Source organism: Hemiscyllium ocellatum, chromosome 2 (assembly GCF_020745735.1).
Source record: "Hemiscyllium ocellatum isolate sHemOce1 chromosome 2, sHemOce1.pat.X.cur, whole genome shotgun sequence".
Taxonomy (NCBI): Eukaryota; Metazoa; Chordata; class Chondrichthyes; order Orectolobiformes; family Hemiscylliidae; genus Hemiscyllium; species Hemiscyllium ocellatum.
The window spans coordinates 114300700-114322390 of record NC_083402.1 but is presented as its reverse complement, the minus strand read 5'-3'; the positions used below and the strand labels follow the sequence as shown (position 1 = coordinate 114322390).

The window sequence follows — 21691 nt, the reverse complement described above, 5'->3', positions numbered from 1 at the left end:
ACCCTAATGAAGCACAAGTGTATTGTATTTCCTTCCACTCCAGTTCTGAATGTTATTGTTAAAATTGGTGCTATTCATCAATATCCTCTATATTGTACAGGTATACAACTGGTGAAGTCTCACAATTCTGAGGCACAGGTTTATTGGTTTAAGTCAACCTCTGAAACCAAACATACAGGTTAAGTCCAATACTCCAACATGGTACTGAAGGATGCTGTGTTTGGCAGTGTCCCATGTCAAATGGGATACAGTACCAAGATCCTGTAAAGCATGGTACGTAGAAGTGAAAGTAACCTTCAGATTATGTCAATCACTTCAAAGGGTTTATCCTCAATTGACTGCAATGTGCTCCATGCTGCTACTCATAGTTAAGGTTGGCATGTTTAAAAGACTTCTCAGATTAGTCTTCATGCCTGCTTCTCTGTTTATGCACTCCCTTTGGTCATCCCAAGTACATCTCAAGAAGGTCGAAGGTTAATCGAAAACTGATTAACCAGCTACTTATCCATTAGCTGATGGTGAGACCTTGCTGATTACAGATTGGTACTATAAGACCAACTGCATTGCAAATAAAGTAATCCACTGACTGCAAAGTTAATGTGCCAACAACAGAAATGAAATTCTAAAAAAAGTAAACTTCCTGCTTTTGTGTTGTCAGATGTAAAGAAGATCGAAGTTGTCAGTATTCCTGCTAAAAATGTTATTTCCTCATATTCACCTGTTGATTATCACTCCATAGTTTCAGTGCACTGATTTAACTGACATAACAGAATCACCTTATTGTTGGTTTCCAGTATGCCTATGTCATCAGCAGAAAGAAAATCATAGACTGCTACAGTACTATAGAAGCAATTTAGTCCATTGTACTTTTACCTTATTAAAATAGGTTTAAACTTCATATAATGAGGCATCATATACACTTTGGTTAAGAAAATATTGCTTGGAAATAATTACACAGATTTCTAATGGCATGAATGAACTGCTAGAATTATTAATTAATAAACTAGTATATTTATTCTGCAAATGCATGTTGATTGTCTTGTGAAAAGAATTTTCTTTTAAGTTTAAGTATGGAAGCATGCATCCTGACAATGCAAAAGGCAGACAGGAGAAGGTTACCTGATTAATTGAGTCTTATTCATTCACCGTGCAACAATGCACCATGACTCTCTAGTGGTCCCATCAACTAACATCTTGTAATCTCTCAGGAAAGGTGAAAAAAAAGATAAAAGAGCTCTCGGCCAACAAAGGAGGAGGACTATTCTTGGAAATTCTGAACTGTACCCTGAGGCAATCAAAATCAGCACTGAAAATTGCATGGTGACCACGAAGCAGAAACACCCCAATTATCAGTTATACACAACAGAAATAGCTACAATAAGGAAATCATCCAATTTTTTTTTAAACTGTTACAGTAAATCCACATTTGCCGCACAATCCAATAGCTACTTCCCAATGTCGATAACCTTCTGTGTAAACAAAACTCTGCTGGCATTTTACCGAGATGAATGCTTACGCACTCTATATGCATGACTCCTCGTTTTCCATAAACTATCTCATTTAAATTGTCTGCCCACAGAGACATGGTCGCTTCACCATTTTAAATGCTTTCAAATAAAGTCTACCTTTCCTCTTGCACTAAAAATGTTTCCTAAGCTTGTGATACATAAGGGATTTTAACATTGGTATCAATGTAGAAATGAACCATCAAAAAGATTTTCAAGACCTCAATATTTGACACGAAGACAAAAACGGTCCACCATACTCACAATGAGGCCTTCTGTTTGATACAAAGAGGTTTGGGCTAATTAAAGTAGACTGTTTATCTGCAATTAATGTACAGATTTAATTGAAACTTGATACACAGATAGGGCAAGATCCAAAGAAGATATGAGTAGATTTTTGCAAAGACTCACATCTGTGTCATGATCCTCAAATTTATGAGTATCATTTATCACTGTGTACTACTCTAGCCCATAAGTATTCTAAATTCATTGTTCTCCTCTAATTCTGGTCCTATTCACATGCTTGATTTCACTGTTCAACCACTGACTGCTGTGCTGACAACTGCCACTTTTGAACTCTTCTCTTTAATAGCTTCCTTAAAACATCCCCATGGATCAACCCTTTGCTTACATGTCCTAATATAACTCCTTAAGTGTCTCATGTAAACTTTTATTCGATAATGTTGCTTTAAAACATCCTGAAATCTTTTATAAATGAGTGCTGTTGTTAAATTATGAAATTAACCCATTGTGTCGAGATCAAATCTTTCTCCTCCTCTAAAGGCCTCAAACTAACACCAATCAATGTGTCCCACAATATCTTCAGCTTGTTCATTTTAACTCTTGGGAACAGCAACAAACCTGTTGGGCTCAACTATTAACTGTTTTCCATGTAGAGCCAGTTGTATTACAAATAACCCTATATTACCTGGAATACAACCAATTCCCAATCCAATTAAAAATCTATTTTCCTATGAAACTAGAGTCTTCCTTGTGAAATTACATTTCTAGAAGGCCAGATATAGAACTTTGATGAAATGGATAGCCTCATCCACTATATTGACAAACCTGTAAAAAAAATTATATCCAATTGGTGCAATATGAACTCTTTTCTGGGAAATAGGTTGTGAGTCTTGAACACCAATTCTGTCCAGATTATCAGGGAGGATATCACTAGTCACCATCCCAAGGAACTTTCTAATAACTGAAGTTGAGCTAATGTGCCTCTAATTTCCAACTTCTGACTTGTTGCTGTTTTCACTTTTTTGGCACTACATTAGACTTACTCCAATCCATGGGGGCAATCTATGTTTCAGTGAGGTGTTAAGTATTCAAGTTAAGGGGGCCTCCTTAATCGATTTCTTTAAATCCCTCCTGGGATAATGGTCCTCAGAGCCCTCGTGATATTATCTGTTAATCCAGAGATCAGATCATGTTCTGGGGACAGCAGTTCGAATCGCTTCATGGCAGACAGTGGAATTTGAATTCAATAAAAATAATCTGGAATTAAGAGTCTAATAACGACCCCTGAAAATTGACAGAAAAACCCATCTGATTCAAACTGCCATCCTTACCTGTCAGGTCTGCATGTGATTCTAGACCCACAGTGATGTGGTTGACTCTTAATTGTCATGCGGGCAATTAGGGATGGGCAATAAATGCCATGTAGCCAGTGACACCCTCAGCCCATAAATGAATAAAAAAGAAAGACCAGCAGCCTTATTGGGTTTGAGGTTCCCTTACTCTTACTTGGATTTCCATTGTATACAATTTAACATCGTCAACTATAGTGAAAACCGTATATGGGGTATTCACAGAAACTGAGTCATGTGCTTTACTAATCTGATGGAATCTTTTACTGCCGACTAAGTGCTAACATACATATATCTACCCCCATCTCCATCCCGAACCCTACCCCCATTCTGTTTTACAATTTGCAATGTCATGAAAGCAGATTCAACACAACTTTAAAAGAAAGCTGGATAATTTCTTAGAAAGATTTGCAGCGCTATTGGGAAAGAATTGACTAGCTCTTTCAAACAGCCAGCACTGACACAAAGGACTCAGTAGCCTCCTTGGCAGTGTATGACTTGTTGTATTTTAAAAATACAAATTTAATATATATTACTCAGGAATCCATCTAATCCATACTTTGTATGAGATGCTAAATTGATGCTGCCTCTGTTCTCTCGGAAGAACGTATAAGATTTTGTGGCATTATTAAAAAGAGGAGCATGGACAAAAATTATTGCAATACACACTACAATCTAGATTGTAACTTAATTTCCTACATTTCAAAAGATTCATTTACTTGAAAGCACTGTGCGACATTCGGAGATTGAGAAATACACCACACGAATGAAGGCTTTCTTTTTATAACGTTTATTTAAAAATTGAAATGCTTTTATTATTCTTAAAACAGAATCATCCAACTTTCTGAGGTTGCACTTAGAATGTCCAATTTTCATTTCCATTTCTATAGTTCAAATGGTGAAGTCAGTTTTTAAATACAACTTTTCTAAGTTGCAGCTTTTTGTGATTTCACAATGTCCTTTTTAAAAGATAAATCCTCTACCACAAGGGAATTTTCTCATATTAAATGACAAAATGATACACATCCAAGATGTAAAGCTAAAGTGTGTGAAAACACCTAATACAATGGGGGTTCACCTTTCAGGACTCCCACTGCTTCACTCCCACCTGCAACTGCAACTTTTCCTCTCTGTCGCCCTCTATGTACCTTGACAAGACAGTCAGAGAAGAGACCCCATATAAAGAAAGAATTAGTAACTTGGTTTCTAGTCATGGATGGACCTATAAAAAGTGATAAAACCCGCAAAGAATTCAATTATTAAATCACAGCAGATTGATGTTGTTCAATAAAGAAAGGGCTGATGTAAAATCCATGATTGACACACATACACTCTGAAGTGCAGCCCTCCAACTCTCTGCCCTAATCCCACACCTCGTTACACTTGTGCAGCACACATACATTAACACAAAAGGGGACAAAGGACATTGGATAAAATGGGTTAATATGAGTCCAGTTACTTTCTACAGTCTCACTAGGATCCGTTTTATTCTCTCTACATAGGACATAAAAGGTCATAAGTTTAACATATTTGGATTCTTATTATATAGCCCCATCACTACTTTACACTTCCTTACCCTTGACCTGAGTTTTAGTCCCTTAATTACACTGCCCCTCTCTTCAACTCCGAAATAAGAGAACACACAAAAATGGCAATGAAAGTAACATCTACTCAGTCCGGTCCGGAATCGCTTCATATTAAAGGAGTAAATAAGTTGCCTGTTCTCAGGACCGTCACTCACTTCCTAATGGTCTATTCCATTCCAATTGAAAACAAGACACTTTTTCTATCAGTGGGAAATGTATCCCGCGACTCAGATATACCGCAAGGAAAAGATTAAAAGAAAGGCAAGAGGGCGAGAAAATCGATATGTGAAAATGAAACAGAGTTCCAAAGACATTTCAATGTGTTTTAAAGAAGAGCTACACAATGTAAAAGAGAGACTAAAATCCGCATTTTAGTCCTGAAGGGAACATACAATTGTCTCCATGCCCCCTGCACAACATGTTAAGACACAAAAGATAAAGCTCCGCGTGCATTTCAACCCAACGGGAAACTTCTCTGCAAACTGTAAATATATTTTTAAAATGTTGCTCTCTTACCTGCTTTTGTTGAAGACAGTCGGCTGTCAGTGAAGGGACTCAAGTTTTCATGAAAGAGCAGAAAGCATGCAAAATGTTCCAGGTTGTGCTCTCAGTGTTGTCCCTCTGTGTGTTGGAAGTATGAGAAGGTTTTTTTTAACCTCCAGTAGCTCTTATACAGCTGATTGATATCTCGAGGTTACTATCGGTCAAACACAATCCTCGCTCTCCCCAGCTCCTCGCTGAAATATGTTTGTGTCGCTAGCGGCGCCAGGAAGCACGGGGAGAAGCAGAGAGATAAAACGGGGGTGTGCTACTGAGTGAACAGAGCAAAGGACCCCTTGCTGACAGCTCTTTGGGGCTCAGGATGCGTGAGAGTGAGTGAGTGAATGAATGAATGAGGGATAGAGAGAGATTAATACCAGTGCCATGGTTTACAGTCTAACATCCAGGAAATGCTAAGAAACGATCCTGTTGCGAAGAAAAAAAAGCACCAAATTCGCAGATCTGTGAAAACATATGGAGCTGCGCATTCTTAATTAAAAAAAAATGTTTTCTTTCCCAACTTTACTGTCCTCCTCTGCTGCAGGAAGGGCTGAAGCCCAGTATGGTTCTAAAAGTGGGTGGTAACTCATTTTCGCAGTGTTGGTAGGAGAGAGGTGGTGAGGGGGCTGCTGACACATTGAACAGAATCTCCCACTATGGAGTCCAAGTTCTGAGGTAGGCTTGGAAACTGATAGATAGACCTGGTTTCCCCATGTTATCACCTGATTCTCACTTCATTATGGACCCCCTCGGCTTTTCTGTGCCAATAGAATGGCTGATCCTATCAGCCTCACCCTGGGACACTCTTGGGTCAAAGAACAGGCGCTGTGCTGAGGGACGTATGTGTGGCCATTCACTCACTCCAAGCCAGGAGAAAACCCTCAGCTGGAATTGGTAGTTCCCAAACCCCTGGAGATATCTGTGAACCAAACTGAAACTGACCCCGTGGGTTATTAAGGCCTCACTACAGGTTCTGCTCCTGGCATTCCAAGGAGTGGGAGGACGTGATCCACCTTGGGATTGGAAGCAGAAAAGTCCTCTAGACCATCAGAAGACAGAACCCATGTGCCTTACAAAAGAACTTGGATTCAGTGCAGGAAGACGATGAATGGTTTCCTGTAATGCACAAGGGGGCGTGACACTGTCTACTTACGGCAAACAGATCTCAATCTGTAAGTGTCAGTGTCCGTGCAGAAGGGTGTCACATAGTATGATCATGTGCAAGTCTCTGCACCAATTGGAGTATGTGCACTGAATGGGTGCTAGGCTGTCAATATTCCCCTGGTTTGGACTTGGAAGAAGATGCAACACTGAGACCTCTGTCCTGAGACCTAGAGGATTACTGGAGTAAAAAATCCCAGCCTAGCCTATGCGATAAATAAGATTTTGGCTCTGCAGAAAGAGGCAGGGAATACCAAGCACTGATGCCAGAGATGCTCACTCGATTAAAGTGAAGGATGGAGGAGGTGGTCCAAGTTCTGTCTCCTGTTAGTGCTCTGACATGCAAATTCTCGATAGAAAGGTTAGCCCAAATGGACAACATAGTGATTGGTAGATATGTACTCAGACTTGCATTCCATTGTTGGAGTCATGGAGGTGATAGTCAAGACATCTAGACCTCCCTCATGGTACACCTTCTCTTGAAGGATCAGGAAAGTACCATTTGATACCCCCAGGGGAGGAGAAGCACCAGCCTGGCACATTTGAGAACTTATCTTGTCACATTCCAGAGGTTCCCTGCCTTTCCACTTCCCCTCTGTCAGTGATGTAATTGGTTCCACCAGGTCAAACTAAGGAGGGTGCCCATACACTTGACTCTCCAGTCCTGTTAAAGCCTGAAGCCCTCATGGACACCCATCAGAATCATTACAGTCACTGGGACATCACAGTTGCCTCCATTTCAGCTGTGAATGGGATGGCACAATGATATGACTCTAATCTAATCAATCCAGTATTGATTAGATTAGATTTCCTACAGTGTAGAAACGGGCCCTTCAGCCCAATCAGTCCACACCAACCCTCTGAAGAGTAACCCACCCGGCCCATTTCCCTCTGACTAACACTATGGACAATTTAACATGACCAATTCACCTGACCTGCATATCTTTGGACTGTGGGAGGAAACCGGAGCACCCGGAGGAAACCCACGCAGACATGGGGAGAATGTACAAACTCCACATGGACAGTCACCCGCCCGAGGCTGGAATCGAACCTGGGACCCTAGCGCTGTGAGGCAGTAGTGCTAATCATTGTGCCACTGTGCCGCCTTGGTGGTAGATAGTTCATGGTAGCATCACTGGACAGATTGATTAGACAATTAAAAATAAATGAGAATAATGGCCATCACACAGGCTTGTTTGATCTCAGTCCAGATTTTAAAAGTGTCTGTTTCAGGTATGTTTTCCTGCTCAGACAATGGTAGTCATATCATGAAGCAATTGCAGGATTGTGATGACATCTCATGACATCTGGGAAACATAACTTTAGAACACCATATAAAGATCCTTTTATTTCATTGATAGATGACATTGTCATTGTTAAGAAGAGCAGCACTGTACCATAAACGAGGGGGGATGCTGTTGAATTCACTTTGGACTGTAGATGAGCCTCATGGCTGCATGTCAACATGGTCAGCACATGATCAGGCCTCTTTGGTTTCCTGTTCCAACCACATGCCCTCCAGATTTACCTTTGTCAGCCTTGAGCTGTTGGAATGCCGTCTTCTCAATTTGCAACCTTGAGTTCTTCTGCCAGGTATTCAATACTGCTCACTGATGCTCTTGAAGAACACAGCTCTCAGCATTATTTAAATATAAATGCAAAAAGATGCCAAAGCATGCAGCAAACTTCTAGCAAATGTTTCTGTTCCTAAGGTTGTCAGATAAGAGCTGAGGCTTCCCAAGATCCCATCTGAACTTCATTTTGATGTATTCTTGAGAGGGCGAGAAATCCTCCGGCCACAGAAGTGGTCCCCCTTGGCTCCCTTTCCTTACATTGCTCACTCCCTGTATGATCTGACTTTCCAGCCTAAAGGAAATGTCAAGCTGAAAAATGGCCTCCTTGAATCTTTGCGCCATCTGCAAAAGCAGTTCTTTAAAATGGACGATGTTTGAGCAGAGATGTACAACACTGTTTATTAAGTCTTTGCACAGGGCTTAGCTTCAATCTAAATATTTCCACTCTGTGTCTCTGGATTTTGAGAACTGAGTGCCTGAACCAAGTGGCCAGTTCCTTCTGTCCAACTTTTAATGAGTGGAAATGGCTAAAAGACATGTTCTTCAGTATGATTTCATGTGTAGGCTGATGCACATCATCCAACTTGACCTTCTCAATATCTGACTATTTCAGATTTGGTCAAAGCTAGTAGAACTGGACCAAAGAGAGAGGTCGCTGTGCTTTCTACACAACCAGTCACCACTAAAATGATCAATCTTTTAAACAAATACTGTTCTCAATTAAGGAGCATGTTTTTATTTGTTCATGGGATGTGGGTGCACTGGCTACCATCTCTAATTGCTTTGAAGGTATTTAATATCAACCACATTGCTGGTGAGTCTGGAGTCATATGTAGGCCAGAATAATTAAGAGTAGCAGATTTCCTCTCTACAGGACTTTAGGGAACCAGGCAGGTTTCTGCAACAATTGCCAGTGGCTATATGATAACAATTAGGTCAGCTCTTTGATTCAGATTTTATTGAATTCAAATTTCACTACCAGCCATTTTGGGATTTAAGACGATGTCCACTGAACATTGACTTACTAGTCGAGTATCATGATACTACACTACACCATCCTTGAGCCATAGACTAATAGATAACTTTGATGTGGATGTTTTATTTTCTTTGTGTTATAGAGTGAAGCTACCAAACAGATTCTGGTTGCTTGTCCCCAGTGACTGAGAGCAGTAAGTGGCCTAGAAGTCAAGCTGAGGTCAAATAGGATGTGCACCATCTGTTGAACAACAAAATGAGCCGGACATCTTGGAATTAGCCAGTTGCATACTTGCTGAAAAAGAACATGTGAGGTGTTGTGGAACTTAAACAGAAAAGTTAGAAAAATAAATTCAAAGTGGATCAAAAAAGCAACTGAAAGGAAAAAAATAAATACTTACCATCCTTCCCATGACTCCAGCTGTAACTGTTAAGGTTCTTGAAAGAAATGTTTAGTCACAGCATCACTTACAACACAAAAACATTTTTTCAAACTTTTCCGCACATTTCTCTGTACGAATTTAAAAAGTATTGGGCCCAGTGAGCTTGATTAAAGGCAAGTCAGGTGCTAGCTGCAGTAAAATGAGAATACATCTGTAGATAGGCTAATGATGTATAAAATGATGCAGCACTGACATCAACAGTCACAAACTAAAAGAGTATAACAAGCGGGGATGGGAAAATATTTATGACAGAGAATAGTGTAAATTACTGTACTGTATAACTAAAATGGTTTGTTATAGCCCTTTTATAGGTGTGTTAGATAATGCTCAATTTAGATAAAGCAAAATATGGAGCTACCAGAGCTAGGCTGAAATTTCAGTTGCTGCAGACATTCACAGTTGTGCTTGCCCAAGGCAGTAAATTCCACACTCTTATTCCTCCACTTGAGATGTTTTCAGTTGTAGTTGAAGGTCAAAACAAGGGACCATAACTATAAAGTAGTCACTAGGAAATCTAATTGGGAATTTGGAGTGAATGTCATTACCCAGAGGATGTTTAGTATATGGATGTGGAACTTTCGATAAGATGGTGTGGTAGAAGCATTAGACGTATTTCAGAGGAAGCTAGATAAACTGGTGAAACTCAGCAGATCTGGCTGCAATTATGGAAAGAGAAACAGAGTTACTATTTCAAATAATTTAGGTGCTGATATGGTTAGCTGACAAGACCGTAAAACATAGGAGCAGAAATTAAATAATTCAGCCCATTGAGTCTACTCCATCATTCAATCATGGCTGATAACTTTCTATTCTCTCGCTTTCTCTTGATCCCCTTAATAGTGAAGAAGCTATCCATCTTAGTCTTAAATATACTTGATGGCCTGGTCTCCACAGCCTTCTGTGGTAATGAATTCCATAGATTCACCACTCTCTAGCTGAAGACATTCCCCTTATCTCCATTCTAAGATGTCTTCTCTTTACTCTGAGGTTGTGCACTTGGGTCCTAGTCTGTCCTACCATTGGAAAACATCTACTCTGTCCACTCCATTCAATATTCTGTAAATTTCAATTTGATCCCCCCTCATCCTTCTAAACCCTATTGAGTAGTGAGCCAAACTCCTCAAACGTTCCTCATACATTCAGCCTTTCATTCCTGGGACCATTCTCGTGAATCTCCTCTAAATGTGCTTCAAGGCCAATACATCTATCCTGAGATATGGGGCCCAAAACCGTGCACGATACTCCAAACCATACAAGAATTGATCTGACCTAAGCTTAATAGAACCTCAGAAGTACATCCTTGCTTTTATTTGCATTTGCCTTCTTAATTAGTGTAGAAGAAGACTCTCTGGAGCATAAACACCAGAATTGACTGTTTGGGATGCAGGACCAGATTTGGTGCTTTTCATTTTGCCTGGTATTAATCTTAACAGAATTGTCGAAGTGGTCAAGTTATCTTGTGCAGAGCGAACAAGTAGAAAATAAACTATAAAAACCATGTATCAGAGCTTCAACTTTTTTTTTACATACATAGGAACAGGAGCATGCCTTTTAGCTCCTGGAGCATATTCTGGTTTTCAATGAGATCTGGTTGACTTATGAGCCAGTATTATATTGTCTAGGACTTAAGTTTGAATTTTAGTTCTGGACAGCAAGTTGATCACTCTGTAATGATGGCATTCTTAATTGAATTACACAGTAAGCTCTGTCTGGACTGAGATTTACATTGATGTGGTTTGTGAAAAGCATAGTCATTATATTCCCAGCGCAAATCAAGCATTTAATAGCTCTTGAAATAAAAATGGAAAACCCAAGATAAACTTGTTAAATCTGGTGGCATCTATCAGTTAACATTTTGAGTCTGATATGACTTTTCTTCAGAATTCAATTTATAACTTCTTGTCAAAGAAGCAGGACCAATATCATTTGTGCACGTTTGTGGCATCTTAACTTGCCTTGGTACAATGATATGTACATGCACCAATGAAGATGATATCAATGATGATGGTACTCTGACTTCAGAAGAGAACAAACAGAATCTAGGGAGAAGCATGTAATGGAGCAGAAGAGATATGATGCACAAGCTGCATCAAGTAACACGGTAGGATCCAGTGTAGGTAAAGAGTCTTACACTACTGAAGAGAGTGAGGAAACTTTACTCTCCAATAAAGATGGATTTGGGAGGCTAGGGACTCAGAACAGTAGCAGCCTAGTAAGACAAAGCAACCTCTCGGGCACCAATGCCCGAGAGAACCAAGAGTATAACACCCTTGAAGGGACAAACAGCCCAAGGCATGCTAACCACAGAATTCTCTTACAGAACACTGGAAGCAGTATCCTCTTAAAGTAAACTTCTGTAAACAAAGTTTTTGAAAGTAATCTTATGAACAAAATATTTATGGTGGTAAGTGCCTCATAATGATAAACATAAAGCAATGGAACGAGAAGTATTCATACAGATGAATCAAAACAAACCACAGACAGCTAAAGATTCATTAACAGTCTTCACCATTGGACAAGAAAGCAGTTGAAATTCATTTTTGGAGATGTCTAGAACAAATGGTATTATCTTAAAATTTGGGCTAGATTTTTCAAGGGTAAGGTCAGAATGTACTATTTTTATGCAAAGAAGAATGGAAATCTTTCTCCCTTTAAATATAATTGTTGTACATCCGTGGAACCAACCACTGATGGGTTTTGGTTTGAGTAGAGTATTGTCACCAGATCCAACACCAAACTCATGGTATACAGAGCTGTGGTAGTTCCCGTCCTCCTCTAACTCTGAGCCATGGATCATCTACAGCAGACACCTCAAGGTGCTGGAGCAGTACCACCCATGCTGCCTGTGCAAGTTCCTGCAAATCCACTGAGAAGAAATATGCACCAATACCAAAGTCTCCAACCAGGCCAACATCCCCAGCATTGAAGCACTGACCACTTGATCAACTACAATGGGATGGGCACGTCATCCTGATGACTGATATGAGATTCCCCAAGCAGGAGCTCTGGTCCCAGCTTCAGAATGGCAGGTGAGCCCCAGAGGAACAGAGGAAGCGCTTCAGTGATACCCTCAAGGCCTCACTGGTGAAGTGCAGCATTCCCACAGACACCTGGGAGTCACTGATCCATGACTGTCCAAAATGGAGGAGGAGTACCAGGGAAGGTGTTGAGCACCCTGAGATTTGCTGTCAGGAAAACATTGAAACCATGCGATAAAAACGACAGGAACGCACTGGTACAGCAATGCCCCACCAGCCCTTTCCCATGACCACCTTCTGCTCCAATTGTAACAGAGCCTACAGAATCAGCATCAGACTATACAGCCACTTATGGACTCACCCTGAAAGTGGAAGAGAGTCATCATCATCTGTGAGGGAGCACCGATGATGATGTTGATGCTGATTATATCTCTGCTGAATCAAAGATCTATTTAATTATCAGTTGTAGAGGATAAACAACTACATAATCTTAAAGAGAAAATGCATTTGGCTTTACAACAAAATCTTGCTCATCGACAGCAATTGACACAAGTAAAATAGCCTGGTTAGGCATAATTATAAAGACTACCAACAAACATTACTTTGCATCGGGACTTTGTGCTTAACTACTTCTTATCTAACCAGAGATTGCATGACATCAGCTTAGGTTGAGACTTTATACAGCTTCAAATTTAACTATTTTAGAATTTACCTTATGTAAAAATAATTGCATATTTTCGTTAGGCAACATTATTAACTAAAATAGGTAAAGAAAGTTCAGATCAGTCATGAAATCATTGAATGGGTGTGAACAGGTTTGAGGAGTTGAAGTCGACTCCTGTTCCCGACTTTTCCTCTATATTATTCAAGCTTCAACACCCCCTTCACATTTTTAATTGTACATTTAGTGTTCAATTTTAAATCTGGAACAATTTCTGCTTATGGCTAAGTGAAAGAGTAATCCAGACACATTCCTTATTCATTCTGCTGGAATGCTGATTGTGCAGGATTGTAATCATATTGCTGCGTCAGTTAAATGTAGGGAAGCTGAGCTTTTTCTTGTTTTTTTCTTGTTGACCTCATGCCTTAGGGGGTAGCTTGCCTTTGCTCCAGATGTCAGTTCACTTCTCCTCCCTGTTTCACCACTTAATCATTATTTATGTTGGGTTTTCATTTTACGTGTTTATGATTCAGGTCAACATAACTCCCTTCAATCTTACTTTAACCCCTCTGTCAAACGAGCATTCATTCTTGGTGATCATAATTTACGTTTTAACTCTTTGCCGCTCTCCTTTGACATGGTTGCTCATTTAGTCTGAATTAACTTTATCCTTAATTTAATATTTCCACCTCTTGCAGGTGCATTTCTCATGACATAGCATCCCTCTTGGCCTCTCTATTGTTATGATACGCCTTGTTGGCGAAACCATCTCTTGCTGCTTCACTATCTCTCTGTTTAATTATGTATTTCCACCAACCTTACTAAGTGCATGATGTGACTTTGAAAATATACAGTCCTTCCCTTTTACTGGATTGAATCTGATCAGCCACTTGGATGTGGTTTTAAGGAAAGGGGAATAGTTTCAGAAAGGTGCTTATCACTCAATTATTCACCATATTCCAGCCTCCAAGTGGTCTTATTGAAGGCAGATTGAGAAAAATGAGGCACCTTGCTCCAGCAGACTGGTCACACCCCTGATGTCTTACTAATAGCAATAGAACTATTGCCACCCTACCCTTCACACTGTGTTTCTTTATCAAAATGGTGGGCTGGCAGCTATAGACATCTTTGTGATACCAATTATTTTTAAGTGTACCTCCATTTTCAAATGCCAGTTCTCTAAGTTCTTCCCCACTGGCCTGGTGAGATTGCCAATTGTCTACAATTATATCCGCTCTGTTTGGCTCTCCTGCTTGACTGCCAATCCTAATGAATGAAATTCTTGTTTGTGTCATCTTTATACACTGGGGAGATCTCATTAGCAGGATCCACTCACAGACTACCAGAGTCACTACCTATGGTTAAAAAATAAGTTGGTGAGGTTCTGCCCACTAATTTGAAATCCCTTTTCTCTAGCCATCTGCCTATTAACAGGCTTTTGGCCTGATACACTACTTCCTCAAAAATGCAAAACCCAAGCTATTGTTTTTCTCCAGTCACAATCATGTAGGGAAGTATAATGTTCTGCTTTATTTTTTCCTGAGATATGTGTGTCATAGGTTATGTCTAGCTTTTATTGCATTATTTCTTATTAGTCCATCAGCATGTCTTGCTAATTGAACAAAGTGATTTTGATTTTTGATTATCTCGAGGTTTACTTTTTTTTGTGAAACTAAACAGTTAAGCATTTGGTTCACATCTTGTTTAACCAAGTATTTTCTCAATCTATTGGCAGCACAATGGCTCAATGGTTAGCACTACTGCCTCACAGCCAGGTACCTGGTTCAATTGCAGCCTTGGGTGACTTTCTGTGTCAATTTTGCATGCTCTCCCATGCCTGCATGGGTTTCCTTCAGGTGCTCCATTTTCCTTTCACAGTTCAAAGATGTGCAGTTTAAGTGGATTAGCCATGCTAATAAATTGTCCTTTTGTTTCCAGGGATGTGCAGGTTAGGTGGGTTAGCCATGGTTAAAAAAAAACATGTGGGGTTACCAGCATGGAGTTGGGTTTTTGAGTCTGGTCAGGACACTCTTCAGAGGGTCAGTTCAGACTCGATGGACCAAATGAGATCTTTCTGACTGTAGGGATTCCATGATTCTATCTTCAAAGAAATGGGACAGGAGTGGGCTGAAAAAGACTTTGGTCTATATTATGAGCACTCCTTACAGATTGCCCTAAAATCTACTTCTCAATGCATTGGTTAGATATTCAATAACAAAAGGTCATCCAAATGCATAAGGCACAAGACCATTTATGCAAGTGACTAACAAGATTGTAACAGGCACAATAAAGCAATAGGACACAAACTTTGGGACAACTTTATCTCTGCACACTGTCACAAAGTTGATGTGTAAAAATGGTAAAATTGTAAAATGGGGGAACGTCATTACTTTAAAAGATCGTGCTTTGTATGTGGAAGTTTGCAGGCAATGTGCAGAGAACCCCAAAATTGAAACAAGTACATCGAAGGGCCTTGCAGTTGGCAGGCAAAATGGCAGTCGTGTTTTGTTGTTCTGGCAACAAGGTGGACTCAGCCAAACCTTTTAAATCAAGCTCTTAGATACTGATAACCTATCAAATTTAAATCTGATGGTGTTGACAACCTTGAACCAATCTAATTGCAAACAAATTAAAAGATAATCAAGGATATAAAAGATGTGGGTGTTTTGAATATTGCGGAGAGCCAACTGCCATCTGAAAAGAGAGCCATCTGAGAAAGAAATACCGGGCTCAAACAAGACATTTCCACGCGCTCTAAAAAGCACCATCTATCTGTAAAGGTACACAACACATTTACCAAATATTCTTGACAGCAGAAAACAACTGAGAAGGCATTTCAGACAGAGCAAGACAATAGAAGATGATAAAGTAAATTCAGGAAGATCCATTCTGTGTGAACTTTGAGAGACTAAGTTTTAATTTATTGTTTTTTTATTACCTAGATTTAAACAAGTGGGACCTGTGTTATTGAAACAGCATACCAATAGAATTTAATTCAACGAGTGTTGAGAAGATTTGTAGCTCAGGTTGAGGTTCTGGATATAAGTTTGCTCGCTGAACCTTCCAGCTCAGCGTGCAAACTTACATCTAGGATTTAATTCAATCAGGGAATAACTAGTAGTTGGGGAGTAATTGTGCAGTTTGTTAGGTATTCTGTTAATTTATTCAATGTTGGGGTTAGATAAATAAATTGTCACTTAGCTGTAGAGTGAGTGAAAGGATTCCATTTCTTTTAACTACTCCTTTATGACAGATTTGGGGGTGAGAGATAGGTTATACTCCTTGTCACAATTCTTTATCAGATTACAAGGCGAGCTGTTCCTCTCTGGGTGGTTTGGTTTTACTTATCAGAGGGATGTTCATCTCCGCTTTATAATATGAAAGACATCTCCTCAAACCTCCGTCCTACACTACTGCACATTCAACCTACTATCCTAACCCCCAACCTGACTACTGCATTCACCATTACATGCAGATGGTTTTCATTATTTTAATCAGATTGGAAATGTATTTTAATAATAATGTCATGAAATGTATTTTATTAATAGTGTTTGACAAACTATTTGGAGCAACATATCAGATATTGATCTAAAACCCAGCTAAAATGCACACAGTTTAGTGAATAGTGATCAGGAATCGGAACCCCAAGTCTATTCCTGTCATGAATCCAAGTTATATAGGCCCTCCCTCTTAAAGTTAGCTAAATTAGCACAAACCAAGAATATTGATAATTTTATAATTTTTTTATTTACTCATGGAATGTAGGCTTTGCTGGCTAGGTCAGGATTTATTGTGTATCACTAGTTGCATTCAGAAGGTGCTGGTGATACACTGCAGTCCATTTAATATTGATATGTCTACAATGCAGTTAAGGAAGGAGTTTTGGGCTTTTGCTGCAGTAGCACGATAGGAACAGTGATATATATTTCCAAGTCAGGCTAGTGAATGCCATGAAGGGAAGCTTGTTGGTGTTCCCATGTATCTTGCTGCCTTTACTCTTTAATTGGTACTGGCCATGGGTTTGGAAGGTGCTGTCCAAAGAACCTTGGTACATATCTAAAAGCTATAGGCTTTTAGCTTATTCAGTAGCCAAATGTTTGGTACCATTAAATGCCTTTTGGATTTCCTTTATCAATATTGCTTGTCACTGCCTCAAAGAATTCTAATAAATTTGTTAGGCATGATTTTACCTTCATGAAACCATGCTTACTCTGCTTGATTATGTTTTGTTTCTGAAAATGCTCTGCTGTTACATCTTTTAGTCCCAATGAAGAGTCATAACCTGAAATGTTGGCTTTCCGACTCCTCTGATGCTGCTTGACATGCTGTGCTTTTTTTCTAGCTCCACACTGTATCGACTCTAACTTTCCAGTATCTCCAATCCTCATGATCTCCATAGTTGCCTGTTTTCTGTTTGCTTCCTCCATTTTTAAATAAAGGTATTATATTTCCATCCTCTAGGAATATTTGCATCTAAGGATTCTTGGAAGATTACAACCAATTGTCTCAATAGCCACTTCCTTTAATAGCCTTGGCTGCAACCAATCAGGTCCAGGGGATTTTTCAACCTTTAGCCCATTGGTTTCCCTAGCACTTTTTTCTCAAGTGATAGTTATTGTATTTATTTCCTCCCCTTGTTTTGCCTATTGAATATTTCATGTTTTTGGACTGTGAATTGTATCTTTTATTGTGAAGACTGGTACAAAGTATTTTTTTCAACTGGTTCCCCATTATTACCTCCCAGCCTTATTTTCTAAGGTGCCTTTGTTTACTCTGGCCATTCTCTTCCTTTTTATATATTTGAACAATTGTTTAGTTCTGTTTTTCTATTATTTGCTTGTCAAAAGGCTGAATGTCTATTCTTGTTCCAACATTTCTATTTTTAAGAACAATATTTGGCTGTGTAGTTCAACAACTGAATCCTTGGTAGGACCTTGTCTAACATGTGTGTCACATTTTTCTCCCTAAACTGGTTTTGACTTCCCATTAAATTAGTTCCAGAGTTATCTGCATCAACAACACATGTAAATAAAACTTTTTTTTTACGTAATTTGTCACAGGAGTCTACATTTTTATGCCTGTGACTCATTTTAAATTAATAAGTCAGAAAGAAACTGAATCGAATACTCTGCCCTATTTCTGGACTCCTGCCTCTAGGTATAAAACACATTCATATTTTTAACAATCAGAAATCTGTGTGTCTCATAAACATAACCTAGCTCTGCCATTCGATAACATCTGAAAATTTTCTTCCTAAGGGGCCTGGACAGGGTAGATATAAAGAGAATGTTTCTTCTTAGGCAAAAATCTAGAATCTAGTTAGCACTATTTAAAAATCAGGGTCACCCATAACAAACAGAGATGAAGTGATTTATTTTTCTCTTGGAGAGTTGTGAGTCTTTGGAACTCCCTTCCCAAAAATGTGGTGCACGCAGAGTCTTTGAATGATCTTAAGCAGAGTTTAAAATACTCCTTTTCATTTGTTCATGGGATTACCCATCCCTATTTGCCCAGAGAACTGTTAAGAGTCAACCACATTACTATGGGTTTGGAGACACGTGTAAGCCTGACCAGGTAAGGATGGCAGCTTTAATAGCAATGGATTCATGGTCGTTGTTAGACTCTTAATTCCGGGTTTTAAAAACAATTAATTCAAATTCGAACTCGGATCCCCAAAACATTAGTGAGTTTCTGATTTAACAGTCTGAGGATAACACCACTAGGCCATCACTTCCTTTTCTTGTTCAACAAGAGGTGAAAGGTAATCAGTTTTAGGCAGGAATGCAGTTCTGCAGTTAAAATCAGAACGGCCATGACCTTATTATATGATGAAGAATGTTCTTAAGGGCAGAACAGCACTCATTGCTGCCAAATTTGAATGCTTGTACTTCCTGCCATTAACCTCTAGTCTAGGTGACCCCCAAAACCTTTCATTCAATTATTCCTTATACTCCCTGTTGACCCTATCAGTCCTCAGCTTCCACACATTCCCAGTTAACATTTTTGTTTAAGTCTTCGTCACCCAACATTATTCCTGGACATTTGGCTGTGCTAGTGCATGGAGAAGCACAGATAAAGTTCACTTAATGAGCTCAACTTGATGTTCTGTTCATCCTTTTTCTGCTCATCTATATTTTCTTGCAGATTTTGCTGATTTCTGTCAGTCATTTTTTTTTTTGGATGATCATAGGATTGTGATCCACTCCTAAAACTCTTGTGAAATCATAGATTTCAAAAGGAGTAATCAGATTTTTGGCCATTTCATTACTGACTGGGCCCTGGGGTGTACGCCTGATGATCCATAGCATTGACCAATGTATTTTCCCTCAGACAACTTCCCAAAAGGAAACTGGAATATCTAATCTTCTGTCATATGTGAGAAAGTCAGCTCTGGTTGTGAAAGCTTTCCACTATTGTTCTCTCCCTGTGTTTCTCTGTGCACATTGATCTACCATTAAGCTGGTTTATTATTCAACTGCTGACCATCTGTATGAGTAGCTTTTATAGCCATAAAGTGGTTGAAGTGGTAAGTATTCAGTAGTGCCCCTGCATTCACTAGAATTCTCACTGCTGTTACCTTGTTGCATGGTGTAGTGTATTTGGATTCCATTTTCACCCACTGATCACTATTTTGTATGTGTTATGATGGCAACTGCTACATGCTTTGCTCATAGTAGCTTGCTATATTCAAGTGAGTCTGAATGAGAAAATGTCTCTTAAACAAGATGTCAATAGAAAAAATAACAACTCAGATTTTAAGGTGGACATTGTTACAAGGAAGCCTACAAGATCTTCATTCCATGAGACCTTTGGCCATATTGTGTTACCCCACCTAAGTCCATATGACATAATCAAACTGACTGGAGGTTAATGCAGTCTGCAACATTAACATTTTCAGAACAATTAACCTATACAACTGATGATACCTCTGGCTGGATCAACAGTACAACTGCAACACACATTCTCAGACCATGAGATACATTTTAGGATCTGACATATGGAGGGATTTTTCACTCAATGAGTAAGAAACTTTAGAATTGTCATCTAGGAGGGCTGTGGAAGTTCAGTCTTTGAGTGAATTCAAGACAGTGTCAATAGATTTCAATAGGTATGAAGATAGTATGAGAAAATATCATTGAGGTAACAGGTCAGCTATAATCTAGATGGAGAGGATTTGAAGGGCTAAAAGGTGTGCTCATGTTTGCTTTGCTCATATAGTCCTATTTACCCAATACAACTAGTCCTTCATGGCAAACAGAATATACATGCAATTGTACTGCTCTTTTACAAACAAAACACATTCATGTCCATATTCTACAATAGGGATCAGACTGTGACTCACTACATGAATTGTGACCTGTGTTGCCTTCCTTCTTCGATGAAAAATGACTGTGACCACATGCAGAATAGGTGGAAACAGATTTTTTTTTGTGTCTGAGCACACAAGCTCTAGTTGTGAATGATGTGAGACCCTTCAAGGGGCAATTGCATTATTCAGACACTTGGATAGTACAGATCACAAAGACAATCCAACTTCTCATAGGCTACTTGAGGACTTGAAGCTGATTTCCTCTCAGCTTGACTTATACATATTTGTCAATGTTCTCTTAGATGTGATGCTGTCTTCCATTTGTGATGACAGGGTTGGGGTTTTAGGAGACAATGTTTCAATAATCCTACTGTAGTTACAATATCCTACTATATTTGCATTGCCTAGCTTGTGCTGCATACACTGGAAAAATGTTCCATATGCAAGCCTCTCTAGACTGTACATACATCACATTGAGAGCACTTCAATCCTATTTACTGAATTAGATACTAATAGTGCCAACAGAGCATGCCCTATCCTGTGTGTGCTCCTACCTTAATATGTCCTATTCCTATAATATTCTTAATCCATAGAACTGTGCAATGCAGGAATAGTCAATTTGGCTTGTGCTTACAGTTTGACAAAGCTAACAGTTAACTCCTGCTCTTCCCCTACAGCTCTGCTAAATTCTCTCTTACAAGGATATTTGCAATTTTAATTTTTGTATATTACCTTTATGGCACTCAATTCCAAATCGTAACAAGTCTTTGTGTCAAAAAAAGTCTTCTCAGCTCTCTACTGGTTAAAATTTGCCAGTTATCTTCAATCACTGTGCTTTGAGCTTAGCAATCCTTCTGCCAATGGAAATAGTTTCTCCACGTGCACACTCTAGTAACTCCTTATCTTCGTGAACACATCCAACAAATCTTCTCTTCTCATTTACGGCTGAAGGAAAATGTTCCCACCTGTTTCAGTTGTATCCATGTTATTGAAGTATCATTCCACTGGGGATAGTTTTATAAGAAATAAAAGTGTCATAAATAAATTATGAATGTTATCTCTACTCCCTAATTCAACAAATCCACAACTTGTCTATATATTATGTTTCTACATTTTGTATTATATATGTTATGTATTTTCATTTCTAAAATTAATTTATAACACATTCAGAGAAATGGAAGTAGAGTTGTTAGATATTTTTAAGACAGTGATCAATTGATTCTTGACTAACATTGAAGTTAAAGGTTATCTGGTGCAGGAGGCATTTGGATGGGTATATGAATAGGAAGGGTTTGGAGGGAAATGGACCGGGTGCTGGCAGGTGGGACTAGATTGGATTGGGATGTCTGGTCGGCATGGGTGGGTTG

The 21691-nt window shown here is 39.2% G+C and overlaps 1 protein-coding gene across 2 annotated transcripts in view; it reads right to left on the bottom strand.

The window, feature by feature from the left end:
• Window positions 1–21329, bottom strand: part of LOC132824570 (phospholipid-transporting ATPase ABCA1-like) — a 164586-nt gene extending 143257 nt beyond the window's left edge. Inside the window, exon 1 of one of the 2 annotated variants that reach the window (XM_060839183.1) lies at window positions 21057–21329. The gene's annotated coding sequence lies outside the window, so the exon portion shown is untranslated. Of the gene's footprint in view, window positions 1–5199; window positions 5308–21056 lie in introns of those variants that run through there. The other variant, XM_060839182.1, reaches the window with a different exon arrangement.
• Window positions 21330–21691: the final 362 nt, after the last annotated feature.